The 15,162-nt window shown below is 46.2% G+C and overlaps 1 protein-coding gene and 1 long non-coding RNA gene across 5 annotated transcripts in view; one reads left to right on the top strand and one right to left on the bottom strand.

The window, feature by feature from the left end:
- Positions 1-15,162, top strand: part of EIF2AK1 (eukaryotic translation initiation factor 2 alpha kinase 1) — a 293,498-nt gene that overhangs the window by 217,547 nt on the left and 60,789 nt on the right. The window lies entirely within an intron of this gene.
- LOC100515534 (ubiquitin carboxyl-terminal hydrolase 42) overlaps positions 1-15,162 on the bottom strand; it is a 65,855-nt gene that overhangs the window by 31,125 nt on the left and 19,568 nt on the right. The window contains exons 1-3 of one of the 4 annotated variants that reach the window (XR_002342221.2): positions 14,415-14,571; positions 10,067-10,316; positions 6,862-7,062 (exon numbers count right to left, since the gene is read on the bottom strand). This is a non-coding gene — a long non-coding RNA (ubiquitin carboxyl-terminal hydrolase 42). Of the gene's footprint in view, positions 1-6,861; positions 7,063-9,878; positions 10,317-13,160; positions 13,455-14,414; positions 14,572-15,162 lie in introns of those variants that run through there. The other 3 variants (XR_014840051.1, XR_014840053.1, XR_014840052.1) reach the window with 3 other exon arrangements.

Here is a 15,162-nt window from a genome sequence, read left to right on the forward strand (position 1 = left end):
AGGGTAAAAAGAAAAGAAAGACTCAACAAAGAAATAAAAGATACAAGGGGAGTTCCCATCGTGGCACAGCAGTTAACGAATCCAACTAGGAACCATGAGGTTTCGGGTTCAATCCCTGGTCTTGCTCAGTGGGTTAAGGATCCAGCGTTGCCGTGAGCTGTGGCGTAGGTCGAAGATGCAGCTCGGATCCCGTGTTGCTGTGGCTCTGGCGTAGGCCAGTGGCTACGACTCCAATTCGACCCCTAGCCTGGGAACCTCCATATCCACGGGAGTGGCCCAAGAAATGGCAAAAAGACAAAAAAATAAAAAAATAAAAGACACAGGGAGTTCCCCTCATGGTGCAGCAGAAACAAATCCAACTCGTATCCATGAGAATATGGGTTTGATCCCTGCCTCGCTCAGGGGGTCGGGGATCCAGCGCTGCTGTAGGCTATGGTGTAGGTCGCAGACACGGCTTGGATCCTGAATCGCTGTGGCTGTGGTGTAGGTCAGCATCGACAGCTCCCGACTGTACCCTAGCCTGGGAACCTCCATATGCCACAGGAGTAGCCCTAAAAAGACAAAAAACAAACTAATAAAAGAATACATGGAGGGGAGTTTCCTTTGTGACTCAGCAGAAATGAATCTGGCTAGTACCGATGAGGACGCAAGTTCAATCCCTGGCCTCGGTGAAGGGGTTAAGGATCTGGCTTTTCCATGAGCTGTGATGTACATGGCAGATGCAACTTGGATCTGGTGTTGCCGTGGCTGTGACATAGGCCCTGGGTGCAGCTCCAATTTGACCCTGACCTGGGAACTTCCGTGTGCCACAGGTGTGGCCATAAAGAGACAATAAATAAACAAAAATAAAATAAAATAAACACATGGACTATTCAACAAGCTAGACCACGTTCTGGCAGATAAAATAAGTCTCAAGTTTCAAAGGATTCACACAATACAAATATCTTCCCTGACCACAACGGAATTAAATTAGTCATCGGTAACATGACAATTTCCGAAAAATCCCCAAACGTTTAGCAACTAACCTACACACCTCTAACTAATCACAAGGATAATTAGAAAGCATTCTGAACTGAATAAAAATATATGACATATCAAAATGTTTGGGATGCAACTAAAACAGCACTTAAAAGGAAATTAATAGCATTAAACACTCATTCGAAAAGAAGAAAGATTTCCAATCAAAGGACCACCTTAAGTTTCTTAAGTTTCCACCTTAAGAAACTAGAACACAGCACATAAAATCCAAAGTAAGCAAGAGAAAGGAATAATAAAAATAATAACAAACGTAAGTGAAATAGGAAAGAGAGGAAGGAAGCCAGGAGAAGATCAGTAGGATGAATAAAGCTCTAGTCAGACTGATCGGAGAAAAAAGAGACACAAATTAACATCAGAAGTGAAACAAAGAAAATCATTATAGCGGAGTTCCCTGGTGGCACAGCAGGTTAAGGATCCAGCATTGTCGCTGTTGTGGTTCAGGCTGCTGCTGTGGTGGGGGTTTGATGTCTGGCCCAGGAACTTCCACATGCTGTGGGCACAGCAAAAAAAAAAAAAAAAAAGAAAACATTACGAACAATTTTACATCAACGCTTTCAACAACTAAGGCAAATTCCTTAAAAAAGAAAATACAGGAGTTCCCGTCGTGGCTCAGTGGTTAACAAATCCGACTAGGAACCATGAGGGTGCAGGTTCGATCCCTGGCTGTGCTCAGTAGGTTAACGATCCGGCGTTGCCGTGAGCTGTGGTGTAGGTTGCAGACGCGGCTTGGATCCCGTGTTGCTGTGGCTCTGGCATAGGCTAGTGGCTACAGCTCCGATTCGACCCCTAGCCTGGGAACCTCCATATGCCGCGGGAGCGGCCCAAGAAATAGCAAAAAGACAAAAAAAAAAGAACCCAACTAGGGAGTTCCCATTATGGCTCAGTGGTTAACAAACCCAACTAGCATCCAAGAGGACCTGGGTTCGATCCCTGTCCTTACTCAGTGGGTTAGGGATCCAGCATTGCCGTGAGCTGTGGTGTAGGTTGCAGATGTGGCTCAGATCCCGTGCTGCTGTAGCTGTGGTGTAGGCCTGCAGCTACGGATCCAATTTGACCCCTAGCCTGGGAGCCTCCATATGCCGTGGGTGCGGCCCTAAAAAGACAAGAAAAAAAAAAAAAAAAAAAAAGAACTCAACCAGGACCCATGAGGATGCGGGTTTGATTCCTGGCCTCGTTCAGTGGGTTAAAGGCTCCAGCATTGCTGTGAGCTGTAGTATAGGTTGCAGACGCAGCTCAGATCCCAAGGTTGCTCTGGCTGTGGCGTAGGACCACAGCTTTAGCTCCGATTCAACCCCTCGCCCAAAACTTCCAAATGCCTCAGGTGTGGCCCTAAAAAGAAAACAAACAGACAAACCCACCCATAGGAAAATTCAAAAGCCCAGACAGCTTCACTGCTGAAATCTACCAAACATTTAAGGAAGAAATAACACCAATTCTACCCAAACTCTTCCAAGAAATAGAAGAGCATATTTCAACATACTCCACGATGTCAAAACCAGACAAAGGCATTATGAGAAACCACTGTAGACTAATATCCCTCGTGAATATAAAATTAAAACATCTTCAGCAAATCTAAGGATACATGGAAAAGAAAATACATCAAGACTGATCAGGCAGGGTTCATCTCAGGAATGAAAGTTTGGCTTAGCAGTCAAGCCAACGCTTATTGACTGCGGTCAAGGGCAGATGCGAAACACCTAGAGCTGACATCATCTTGAAGGCGAAAGACCAAGTACTTTCCCCTCAGGTCGAGAAGGAAGAACACGGGTCTCTGCTCGCATCACATCTACTCAACGCTGAAACGGAGGACCCGGCCAGTGCCTTACAGCGAGAGTGAGAAAGAGAGAGTACACAGAATGAAAACGAAGAGGTGGCATTTTCCTATTCACAGATCACATGACTGTCTTCATACAAAATCTTAAGGAATCTCTTTTAAAAACACTACTGGAAGTAATAATGAGTTTAACAAAGTTGTAGGATACAAGATCAATATACAGAAATCAAATGCATTTCTATAGTCGAGCAACAAACAATCTAATTGAAATTCAAAAAAAATTACCATTTAGGAGTTCCTGACGTGACTCAGCGGTTAACCAACCCAACTAGCATCCGTGAGGACTCGGGTTTGATTCCTGGCCTTGCTCAGTGGGTTAAGGATCCGGCATTGCTGTGGTGCAGGTTGCAGACACAGCTTAGAGCCTGTGCTGCTGTGGCTGTGGTGTAGGCTGCTGGCTGTAGCTCTGATTCGACTCCTAGCCTCAGAATCTCCATATGCCGTGCGGCCCTTAAAAGATGACAACAATAAAAAATTACCATTTATAATAGCCTTCAAAAATGTGAAATACTTAGGGATAAATGAGATAAAAATATGCACATTATACTTGTATACTGAAAACAATGCAATCACTGCTATGAAGCATTAGAGAGACTCTAAATAAATGGAGAGGTAGGAGTTCCCATTGTGGCACAGCAGAAACAAATCAGACTAGGAACCATGAGGTTGCGGGTTCAATCTCTGGCCTCGCTCAGTGGGTTAAGGCTCCGGCACTGCCATGAGCTGTGCTGTAGGTCGCAGACTTGGCTCAGATCCTGCACTCCTGTGGCTGTGGTGTAGGCCAGCAGCTACAGCTCCGATTAGACCAAAAGACCAAAAAACTAAAAACATGCTTATTGAAAGACCATATGAAGAGACTATTTTCTCCAGACTGGGAACCAATACTTGCAAATTACTTAGCTGATGAAAGACTTCTATCCAGAATACAGAAAGAACTCTCAAAACTCAATGATACGGAAACTACCCAATTTTCGGTCAGGCAAAAGAGGAGTTCCCATGGTGGTGCAACAGTAACAAACCTGACTAGTATCCATAAGGACATGGGTTCCACCCCTGGCCTTGCTCAGTGGGTTAAGGATCTGGCGTTGCTGGGGCTGTGGTGTAGGCCGGCAGCTACAGCTCCAATTCGACCCCTAGCCTGGGAACTTCCATATGCTGTGAATGCAGCCCTAAATCAGGCAAAAGATATGAGCAGGCTTGTGAGCAAAGCAAATACACAGGTGGCAGATAACCCTATGGAAAGACGGTTATCATTATTAATCAGGGGAATGCAAATTACAACCACAGTAAGACACTATGACACTACACACCTATTAGGGTGGCTAAAATTGGAAAGACTGACCACACCAAGTATCAGGGAGACATGGAGCGAATGGAACTTCCATTCACTGAGAATGAGAACGTAAAACATGACAATCCTTTTGGGAGACAGTTTGAAAGTTTCTTAAACACACATACTATAGGCCCAGGCCATCCCTCTCCTAGAGATCTACCCATGAGAAACGCAAACATGTCCTTACAGAGACTTCACAGTAGTTTCATCTCCGATGGCCCAAAACGGGAAACGACCCAAATGCCCAGCAGTGGGTGAATGGAGAAACAAGTAAACTGTGGTACATCCATTCACACAATGGAACACTACTCAGCAATAAGAATCAACTATTGATACATGCAACATCATGGAATAATGTTTAAACAACTGTGCTGGGTGAAGGAAACCAAGCAATATAAAAATATATACTGTGTACTGCAGCACTATTCACAATAGCCAAGCCATGGAATCAACCCAAATGTCCACTGATGGATGACTGGATTAGGAAGATGTAGTATACATACACAATGGAACACTATTCGGCCATAAAGAAGAACAAAATAATGCCATTTGCAGCACCATGGATGGAACTAGAGACTCACACTGAGTGAAGTAAGTCAGAAAGAGAAAGACAAATACCATATGATATCACTTATATCTGGAATCTAATGTACGGCACAAAGGAACCTTTCCAAAGAAAAGAAAATCATGGACTTGGAAAATAGACTTGTGGTTGCCAAGGGGGAAGAGGAGCGAGTGGGAGGGAGCGGGAGTGGGAGCTTGGGGTAAATAGATGCAGAATGTAGCCTTCGAGATGGACTAGCAGTGGGATCCTGCTGTGTAGCACTGGAACTCTTTCTAGTCACTTACGGTGGACTGCTCAATGTTAGAAAAAAGAATGTATACATGCATGTGTAACTGGGTCACCATGCTGTACAGGAGAAAAAACATATATGTGTACTGTGTAATCGCACTTACATGACAGTCTAGAAAATACAGACTACTCTATGGTGAAGCGAAAGTGTGTCGGTGGTTGCCTGGGGTAGAGGGGCTGAGGGACAGGAAGAGCTGGAGGGGTCTGATTAAAAGGGGCGCTGGGTGATGAATATGTTAATGGGACGACTGTTTCGCGGGGGCATACAAAGGTCAAGGCATCAAACTGCGTATTTTATTTTATTTTATTTATTTATTTCTTTTTGTCTTTTTTTGTCTTTTTTTTGTTGTTGTTGTTGCTATTTCTTGGGCCGCTCCCGCGGCATATGGAGGTTCCCAGGCTAGGGGTTGAATCGGAGCTGTAGCCAACGGCCTACGCCAGAGCCACAGCAATGCAGGATCCGAGCCGAGTCTGCAACCTACACCACAGCTCACGGCAACGCCGGATCGTTAACCCACTGAGCAAGGGCAGGGACCGAACCCGCAACCTCATGGTTCCTAGTCGGATTCGTTAACCACTGCGCCACGACGGGAACTCCAAACTGCGTATTTTAAATGTGTTAAATTTATCATTTATCAATAATACTGCAATAAAGCTGGGAAATCAGAGACAACGAGGAAACAACCAATAACACAAACGACAGAGACCTAACCCTGGACACGCAGAGCATCTGCGCCTTTGTCTCCGCCCTCTCTCCCGCTGTGCAGGTGCCACTGCCGGGACTTCCTCCCCACCCTGCTTTGATTAAGTGCAAAAGCGAGAGGAAAGCTGTCTGTGGGGAATGGCTTATGGACTCAGAAAGAAGAACATGAGGACAATCACTCTTCATTCTAGGATTTAAAGCCACCAGCATGAGGCGTATCTCTAAGTGGGGAGACTCTAGGTGATTTTCCTTTGATTTCTTTAAATTTTTCTGTACTTTTCAAAATCTTCACAAGCACTGTTTTGCTCTTTGGTGGCAGGAAAAAAGTTTTTTTAAAAGAACTAGTCTAAACTCTCCATTAAGTAGTTTTCAAAAAGAAACCAAGGGGCTATTTTTTTTTTGCACCCTAATAATAAAGAATTAGCACCTGAACACACACACATATATTAATGTAGATCAAAGAACAGGGAGATCTCATTTACAAAGGGTTAAGGGTATTTACAATATATGCAGAAGGTCAGAACTTCAAAAAACACATGTTCTAAATTTTGAATTTCTCTCGTCAACCAGAGTTGGCTCTCACCTCATTAAAGACATAAACATGTTTTTAACCAATGCCTAAACCTGCCCTTTAGGCTGAAAACTGAGCTCTCACATGCTAAAGGAAAAGTCCCGTATGAATTTCCCGGAGGTTAAGGGCAGTGTCAAGAGATTCTTCTCCACTAAGACTTAAAGCCTATAAATGAATCAAGCCTCCCGCCACAGAATGGAAGCCAGAAGTGGGATTCTTTAACTCTGCTTGTTCCAAGGTGGTGGCAGTAGACATGCCACATTTTTGAGCAAGTGTGGAAAGCCAGCAGGGGGTTCAGAAAGGCCAAATGCTGGTAAAATATGCCTCTTTTAAAATAATTTCCCATGTCAAACTACGCGCAAAATGTTTTTTATGCAACCTGAATGCAAATCTTTAAGAGTCTTCCTTCGCGGTTTCCTAAAGAAGAAATCAACTTGTTAGTGATGATAAAATTCTTGGCTTAATTCTTCACTTTCATTTCCCAGGAGAAAAACAAAAGTACACACACAGCATAACACAGAACACTTACATGTCTTGGAGTGTTCGTGTGATAGCATGTAATTGGCGAGAGGTGGCGTGTACGTTAAACACTGCAGTGCTGCGTTGGCAAAACAGGTATTGCCCAGATTCTGGAGCCCAGCTCCTACTCTATGAGTTTGCTGCCACTTAAGACAAATCTTCTCAGATGGAAAAAGAACTTTCTGTGGAGGAGCAATGCCATCACCTAGAGCTAGAAAAATAAACACGTGTTTTAGAAGAAATCTTTGCACACTTCGAAAGCTAAACCAATAGCAACACATCAAATCTGAATATGATCGAGATTTTTACTTCCAGCTAACCAGAAATACAGAGGGGAAAGCGACATTTTAAAAGAAAGACCCCAGAATGTGGGAGACTTTAAATGATTTGGTTTCCTTGACAAATAAACTGCAAGGACAAAAAGGGGGGTGGAGGGAGCACTTAATAGATTAAAAAACAAACAAACAAACTTAGACGACAATCCACCAAATGCAAAGTGTAGACCTTGTTTGGAGGTTATTTCAACAGCCAACTGTTAAATTATATGACAACCAGGGCAATCTAAACATTGACTGTATTTTAAATATAAAGACATTTTAATTTTTAGAAAATAATTATTTAGACATACACCCTAGAATATTTATAGATAAAATATAAACTCCGATATTTGCTTTAAAATGATGGGGAGTGGGGAGACGAGTGAGTCCAGACGGCCGTGAGTTGATACACATCGAAGCTGTACCTGAGACTTTTTTACAATCAGAATTATCCTCTCTTTTATAGCTACTTAAAATTTCCCATTTAAAGTTTTAGGGAGTTCCAGCTGTGGCTCAGTCAGGTTAGGAACCTGACTAGTATGTATGAGGATGTGGGTTCGATCCTTGGCCTCGCTCAGTGGGTTAAGGATCCAGCACTGTCACAAGCTGCAGGCTAGGTCAAAGACGTGCCTTGGCTCTGGCATGGCTGTGGTGTGGGCTGGCAGCTGTAGACTCGATTCGACTCGTCTGGGAACTTCCATATGCTTCACGTGCGGTCCTTAAAAAATAGATAATTTTTTTTAAAATAAATAAACTACGCCATAATCAATAGAAAGTGCAGCAAAATCCATCCTCTGGAACTCACCGTTATGGACGGTCCTATTCTGTACCCCTGCCAGCACGGGCATCCTCACCTTCACCTCACGCACTGAGTTCTTACCAGCTGGCAGATAAGCTCCATTCTGAAGGCTGGGAGTCATGTCATCCCAGGTTCACCAGTAAAGAAACAGACTGGTGGGCACCACTACACACACTCACAGGTACACTGCACATGGACTAAGAATGTTTTTACCTATTTTTAAGACTTATAAACAGAATGCCAACCACAATTATGCTAATAAAATTCAGGTGAGGCTTAAAAACAACTTATTTAGAAAAGGTGACAATCATTCATAGCAAGACTTCTTTTTTCCCCAAAAGTTTGCAAGTTCCTTGGTGCTATCAAAGATTGAGATGCCCCATGAGGACGCAAGTTCGAACCTTGGCCTTACTCAGTGGGTTAAAGATCTGGTGTTGCTGTGAGCTGTGGTGTAGGTAGCAGGCATGGCTCAGGTCCCTCGTTGCTGTGGCTGTGGTGCAGGTCAGTAGCTATAGCTCCAATTCTATAGTATCTGGCATTGCTGTGGCTGTGGTGCAAGCCGGCAGCTGTAGCTCCGATTAGACCCCCTAGCCTGGGAACCTCCATATGCCATGTGGGCGGCCCTAAAAAGACAAAAAAAAAAAAAGATTGAAATGCCCAAAAGAAGGTTCTCCATTTTAACAGAGATATTAGTGTTTTAGTATGCAAAAAAGGCAGCCTTCAGCTTGGTGAAGAATGGAGAGCAAACTTAGGAAGAGAAAGGAATCTTTTTTTTTTTTTTTCAATTTTGCCCCACCCTCAACATATGGAGGTTCCCAGGCTAAGGGGTCTAATCAGAGCTACAGCTGCCAGTCTACACCACAGCCACAGCAACGCTGGATCCTTAACCCACTGAGCGACTCCAGGGATCGAACCCACAACCTCATGGTTCCTAGACAGGTGTGTTTCCACTGTGCCACAACAGGAACTCCAAAGAAAGGAATCTTAAGAGTGCACACCAAGGACCTAAAAAAGGGCCGGTGGGGTGATGCAAGCTAAATGCCAAAGGAGACAGGAGCCGCAGCAAGGGGGCAGGAGGCGGGTGGCAGAGTCTGTGAGAAGATATCCTGCGGCAAAGTCTTGCTTATAAAGGTCTTTAAATCTCTTTGTATAGCATTCAGTTAAATTGGAGTTTATTTGTGAAATATACTTCCCCCCACCCAAAACACCTTCAACAAATCATACCACCCACCCCCACAGCATAATGTCACACTTACTAAGAGGACTCAAGACAACATAAGGGCCAAATTATTTTAAGGCATACCATGTTCTGAGTAGGAACTAAACTCTTTTCTTAGGACTTGCAAGCTTCCAAATCCAAAAGTCTTATGAGTACCAACTAAAGTATCAATGCCTTACTGACCTGGAGGAGTTTTAACAAATGTAATCACATTTATATTGTTTTAACAAATGTAACATTTATGTGATCTGCTCTCTTTCAAAGAGCTTTATTACTACAAATGATTTTAACTGGCAAAAGAACACACAAACAAAAGACAAAGTTGGGTAGAGCCCACGTGTCCAAAGGCAACCATTTCTTAAAATATCCTTCAAGTTTTTAAAAGGTAGTCATTTACTTGGGCAACTATAGTTAATTGATCAATTAATGAAATGCTTGCCCATCTCAAGTCTCACCAATAGAAAGTTTATCCTTCAAAAAATTAGGAATTAAAGAAACTACAGCTATGGGAGAGTTCTCTGGTGGTCCAGTGGTTAGGACCCGGCGCTTTCACCGCTGCAGCCCGGATCCAATCACTGGTCTGGGAATTGAGACCCCACATCAAGCCACTGTACACCTCGGCCAAAAAAAAAAAAGAAAGAACAAAGAAAGAAACTACAAGTAAATTCATAGTAACTACAAAGAAATCTTACCCTATTGTGATACATATGTTAATCCTGCATCATCAGCAGAGGAAAATGAAGCCGTTCAAACAATGGAACTCTGCTGGCCACTGAGGTGGCAACGTATCTTGCACAATAAGCCCCTCTCTGAAACTCTCAACCACTGACAGCAGTTACACGGGAGTTTCTTAGTGATTCTGTCTTTTAAAAAGTAGTACCTTGATCCTTTTGTGGTGATGGCTTTGATTTTTCAGGAACAGTTGAACTTGAATAAACTACAGCACCAGGTACTGGTCCTAAAGAAAGCGTGTGATTTGAAACATCATTTAACGAAGACACAGCACCCCAGCTGGCAGAACCTGCATCCATGTCTCCAGGTGAGACTGCCTCAGAGCTGCCAGGCTGATTCTGATAGGTTGATGGGTCTGAAGATTCAGAAGCTTTGTCAACTATGGTCATTGTTCAACTCTGTAAAAGATGAAAAGCACACATTCGTTTCATAAGGTGAGAAAAGGCAAGGTACTTATTCTGCCACTGGATCTTGGAAAATAATTAAAAGTGGCTGGGGTAATTTTCCAACAAATCACCTCAACATAAAAGCAGCAGCATTTTTCAGTAACTTCCTTGGGATATTTACCGCCGTGCCAATCTGAACATGCCAACAATTTTTAATTACAAACTCTTCAAGGACGTATCTTATCATCCTATTTCATGCCCTCTAAAAATCTGATCTTTCAGTTAATAGTCAGGTACCTCAATTTCCAATTCTATACATTTACAAAATACCTATATTTTTCTCTCTATTGCTTAAACCTAAAATGTGAAATGCAGTAATACATTTGGCTCAATTTTCAATTCATATATAACTCCTCACGGAGAAGTATCAACTACATGAAAAGAAAATCTAGCTTTAATTTTTCACTTAAAAGTCCAAAATGACACTGTTTGAAATACACTACTTTTGTTTAATATATGGGGGTCTCACCTTCGAAATACACATTTTGCTGAAGAGGGTTGGAATATAAGACTTTTTAAAATGAAGCCCATAAGGCATGGGTGACATCAAACTTGAACACAAATATGTTTTAAAAGTTCTTAATTATAATCTTCTCTCTGAACCCTATTCAAATCTTAGGGCTACCACTAATTGAGCATTTTCTACGGGCTGGGCAGTGTTTTAGTCACTGAACAGACATTAACTTACTTAATTTTCATAATGACCCATGAGAGATTGGACAAAATCACATGGTCTATGAAATGGAGCAACTATAACTCAAATCAACCAGCAACTAGTAACAGGCAGCAAGTCCAACATTCCCAGCTAGGGTTCCTTCTGGTCCGACCAACCTCCTCCACACGGCATTTTAAGAATGTTTCTGAAATAGCCCAGCAACAACCAAATCTAGTACACCACTCCTCTGCAGATAACCTTTCGGGTGTGCCCGAGGCCCCAGCACAACATCCTGAACCTGGACTTCGAAGTCGGCCCCAGGAGCCTCTCCAGGCACGTTCCTTTCTTGCCTGCTCTTGCCGGGCTCCGCACATGCTGTTCTTTTTCACCTAAGTCTCTTCCACCTCCAGCCAGTTCACGCTCCACTTCTCCGGACAGAACTCAATTCCTCTGGGACACACGCTTTCCCTGACAACCCCCTCCCCCAAGACTGGCTTAGCCCCCCTCCTGTAAGCACCCAGGGCAGGCCAGGCAGCCGGGGCTCATTTCTACGGCGGCACTCGGGCACTTACTCCACAGCTGGTCGGCCCGCTTCTCTCCACCACGTTCTTGTTTACATGCCCTGACATGGCACGAGGAAAGCCGTGCATGCACGTGTGGAACAAATGAATGAATTCTCAAGACAGGAAGGAACTAGTGCCTGCTTTTGGCATCAGTTTGGGCTGTTTTGTATAAGTATCTCATTTAATCCTTAAAAATGAAGAAGGAGGAACAGCCTTTCAAACTTGTTTTTAAAAAAATATTCAATACGGTAAAATAAATACCCATGTATCGGCCACCTCAATAAATATTAGGATGTACTGTCTACCCACAGTAAAGGTTTCTTAACACCTTCGATGTGGTGGTGATTTTAAATTAATGCAAGATGATCCCCCCCCACTCCCACAAAAGCACTACAAAATTTTTTAGAATCTTAAGTAGAAATTTAGGTCAATCTAAGTAATTAAAACTTTTATTCAAGAAGAAAGCTTAAGCCATATTATCCAAATAAAGTTTACACTTTCCTCAGCTAACAGTCAAAAGAAATTATGAAACAGGGTGGAGACAAGAGTAAGAAAACAAGACAGGAAGAGGGAGAGGAGGAGGAAAAGGAAGAACAAAGCCAAAACAGTAAGAAGGAAAGATTAATCTAGCCTTCTTTATAATAATGTTAAATAGCAAAAACCTTGATTTTCTGGGACAAACATCTCTTCAGAGCAATCATTAACAAATGACCAAATACAACCATTTTACTTGCTCCAGGTGCCTTTGGGGAGGGGGGGGGACCCAACTATGAAACTTCAAAAAAAAATTAGAAAAACATACAAAACAGTCATCAATAACAATCTATCAAGTACGATGATTTGGAAAAACCAAAACCATCCATTCTTCTTCCTATGTATTCAGCCAATGAACTCTTCCCCCCGAAACCATCAGGTATTAAACTAAACTCCATCTGCTAGGGAGAAAACCTTTCTGGAAGCCTAACAACGTTGTGTGGGGCTCAGGATTCAGACGGTTACAAATTCTTGACTCTCAGTAAAGTCACTAAACATGACTGTTAGGAACCGCAGGACTTTTTAAGTAACTACTTCAATGAAAAGTTTAAATGTCTCTCATTATCTTCTGATGATGGATATACAAAAAGTTACAAAAGCATGTTTGCAGAAAACTGAGCGCAAGAATCAAGGATGGATGAACTGGCACCACACTGTAAATCAACGACACTTTAAAAGCAATTTCTTAAAAAGAATCAAGGTAGGATGTGTGCGAAGGAATGCGACTAATCGACTTCACATGTGCGTCCTTTAAGTATACTTGTTCAGTGTTTTACGTGAAAATCTTATAATTCTGTCCTTTCATGGTATCTCTCCCTTGTGGTGGCCAAACGCTAGAATGCATGCTTCTCTCTTGTTTTAAAACTATTTAAACATTGTGGCATTTCACATACATTGCAGTACTAATATCAATACACAGAAAAAGAAACTGTTACACTCTTCTTAATAGACAATGTAATCCACATTCACGATGCATTTCCATTCCGGAGGTTTAAAAAGACCCAACGTGGATTTTAATTATTTTCACGTAAACAAATCAATTACCTTTAAACTTTTACCAACCAAGCTCTGTAGAGTTAATTCAATGATACAGAAAAGAAAGTGAAACTGACCCTAAATAAAAACAAACAAGTGAAAACGATTATTCATATCACCTAAGCACTTTGAATGAATAATCAAGTCGAAAGAGTAGAATTACGTTTAAAACGTACAACTAAAATTTGAGACGCCACTAAAACGGCTAAGAACCCAAAATACTGCTGCTACCTCGGAAAAGAGGCGTTAACTAGTTTTTCAAGCAGTTTTACTGTTATTTGAGCGTATTTACTTTAAATAACCAACGTGTGCGCCTACAAACAAGTAAGCCCTAAGGCTTCCCTGAATATAAAAGAGCTATTCAACAAAAGTAATCTCAATTGCATTCATTATAGCGAGGTTAAAGTCCTAGACTGTAAAACTTCTGTCCCGTCAAACCTTCACCTCTCACATCTGAAACTCATCTCCCTCTCCCCCCAACCCCCGCCAGGTAAGTTGGCTCCCCCTGCCCCGAAAATAAAGAACAGGACCAGGGCAGCGCAGCTCTGGGGGACGCGCCGCCGGGCCACCCGGCCCGCCCCTTCGCTCCCCCCGAGGGTGCCCGCTCCGCCCGGCGGCCGGCGTGGGGAACTCGGACACTCCGCGGAGGAGCCGGGGGGACGGCCCCGCGCGGGGGCACCGGCACCGCGGGCGGGCCGGCGGGCATCCGGGTGGGAAAGTTTGTCTCTCTGGGGGGTCGGGGAGGCGAGCCCCGGGCTCCGAGCGGCGCCCCGGGGCGGGAGGTGGCAGCCACGCGGGGGGCGGCGGGCGGCCCGGGGACGCCGGGCTCCGCGGTCGGCGGCCGGCACACGCCCACCCCTGGCCGCCCCGTGCCGGCCTGGCCGCCCCGGAGCCGCCCGCCGGGCCCGACCCACGGGCCGAGGGGGCGGGCTGGGCCCGGCGGGGGCGGGAGGGCAGTGTCCATGGCAACCAGGGGGGTCCGGCCTCCCCGCGCAGCCCCGCTCGCCCGGCGCCCCGCCGCCGCCGCGGCCGCCGCCCCCTCCCCAGCGGCCTGGCCCGACCGGCGGGGGCGGCGCTGCCACCGGCGCGGCGGGGTCCCGGGCGGCCCGCCGCTGCGGAGGGGGCGGCGGGCGAGGGGCCGCGCCAGCCCCCGGCGGGCCGCGCCGGCTGAGAGGCGGCCGGGCCAGCTGCGGCCGAAGCGAGCGGGGCGCCGCGCGGGCCCCACGCCGGCCAGCGGCGGGCGGGAAGGAGGCGGGAGCTTACCTGACCCGGCTCGGCGCTCGCTCCATCCCCCTCGGCCGCCGCCGCCGCCGCCGCCACCGCCGCCGCACACAGCCCAGCCGCCCGGCGGGGGACAATGACGTGCCTCCATCCGGGCACCGCCGCCGCCGCCTCCGGGTCAGCGCCGCGCCCGCAGATCCCCGCCGGGCCGCCAGGGGGCGCGCCAAGGCCGCGCCCGCACGCGCCGCCGCCCAGGGGCCGTCGCACAAGAGGCGCGGCGCGCAGCTAACGGGCCGGGCGGGCGCGGGAGGGGCCGTCGCCAAAGCGCCGCGGGCGCAGGCTGGCGCGCGCGTCACTGGAGCGCCGGCCGGCCGCGGAAGGAGCGCGCTGATTGGCGGAGCCGAGCCGCGCGGCGCGGGCCGGTGAGGTCCTTCCCGAGCGGCGGGAGGCAGCAGACGGCGCGGCGCTCCGCTGCCGCGGGGCCGGAGGAGACGCGGGAGGGCCGAGACGACGCCGCTGCTTCCGCGCTCGGCCGGGCCCGCGCGGGTGAACTGCCCACGTGGGACACCTGGGTGCTCCCAACGGACGCGGCTCCGGGAGACGTCCCTCGGCCTAGCGACCCGGCATTTGAGAACGCCGGACCCAGCGCTGCGCTAGCGCGCCCTCGGACTTCACTCACTGCGCCATTGGAAGCGAGTTTTAAACCCGGCTCCAGAAAAAGCACGGTTTCATCTCACATCGCAGCGCTGCGCGTTCTTTGGGAGCAGCTTGACCAGCGCTTGCTCCCAAG

This window comes from Sus scrofa, chromosome 3 (genome assembly GCF_054392235.1).
Source record: "Sus scrofa isolate SSC_HxYL_T2T_F1_AM1 chromosome 3, Sscrofa_HxYL_maternal_Yorkshire_Landrace_v2.0, whole genome shotgun sequence".
NCBI lineage: Eukaryota > Metazoa > Chordata > Mammalia > Artiodactyla > Suidae > Sus > Sus scrofa.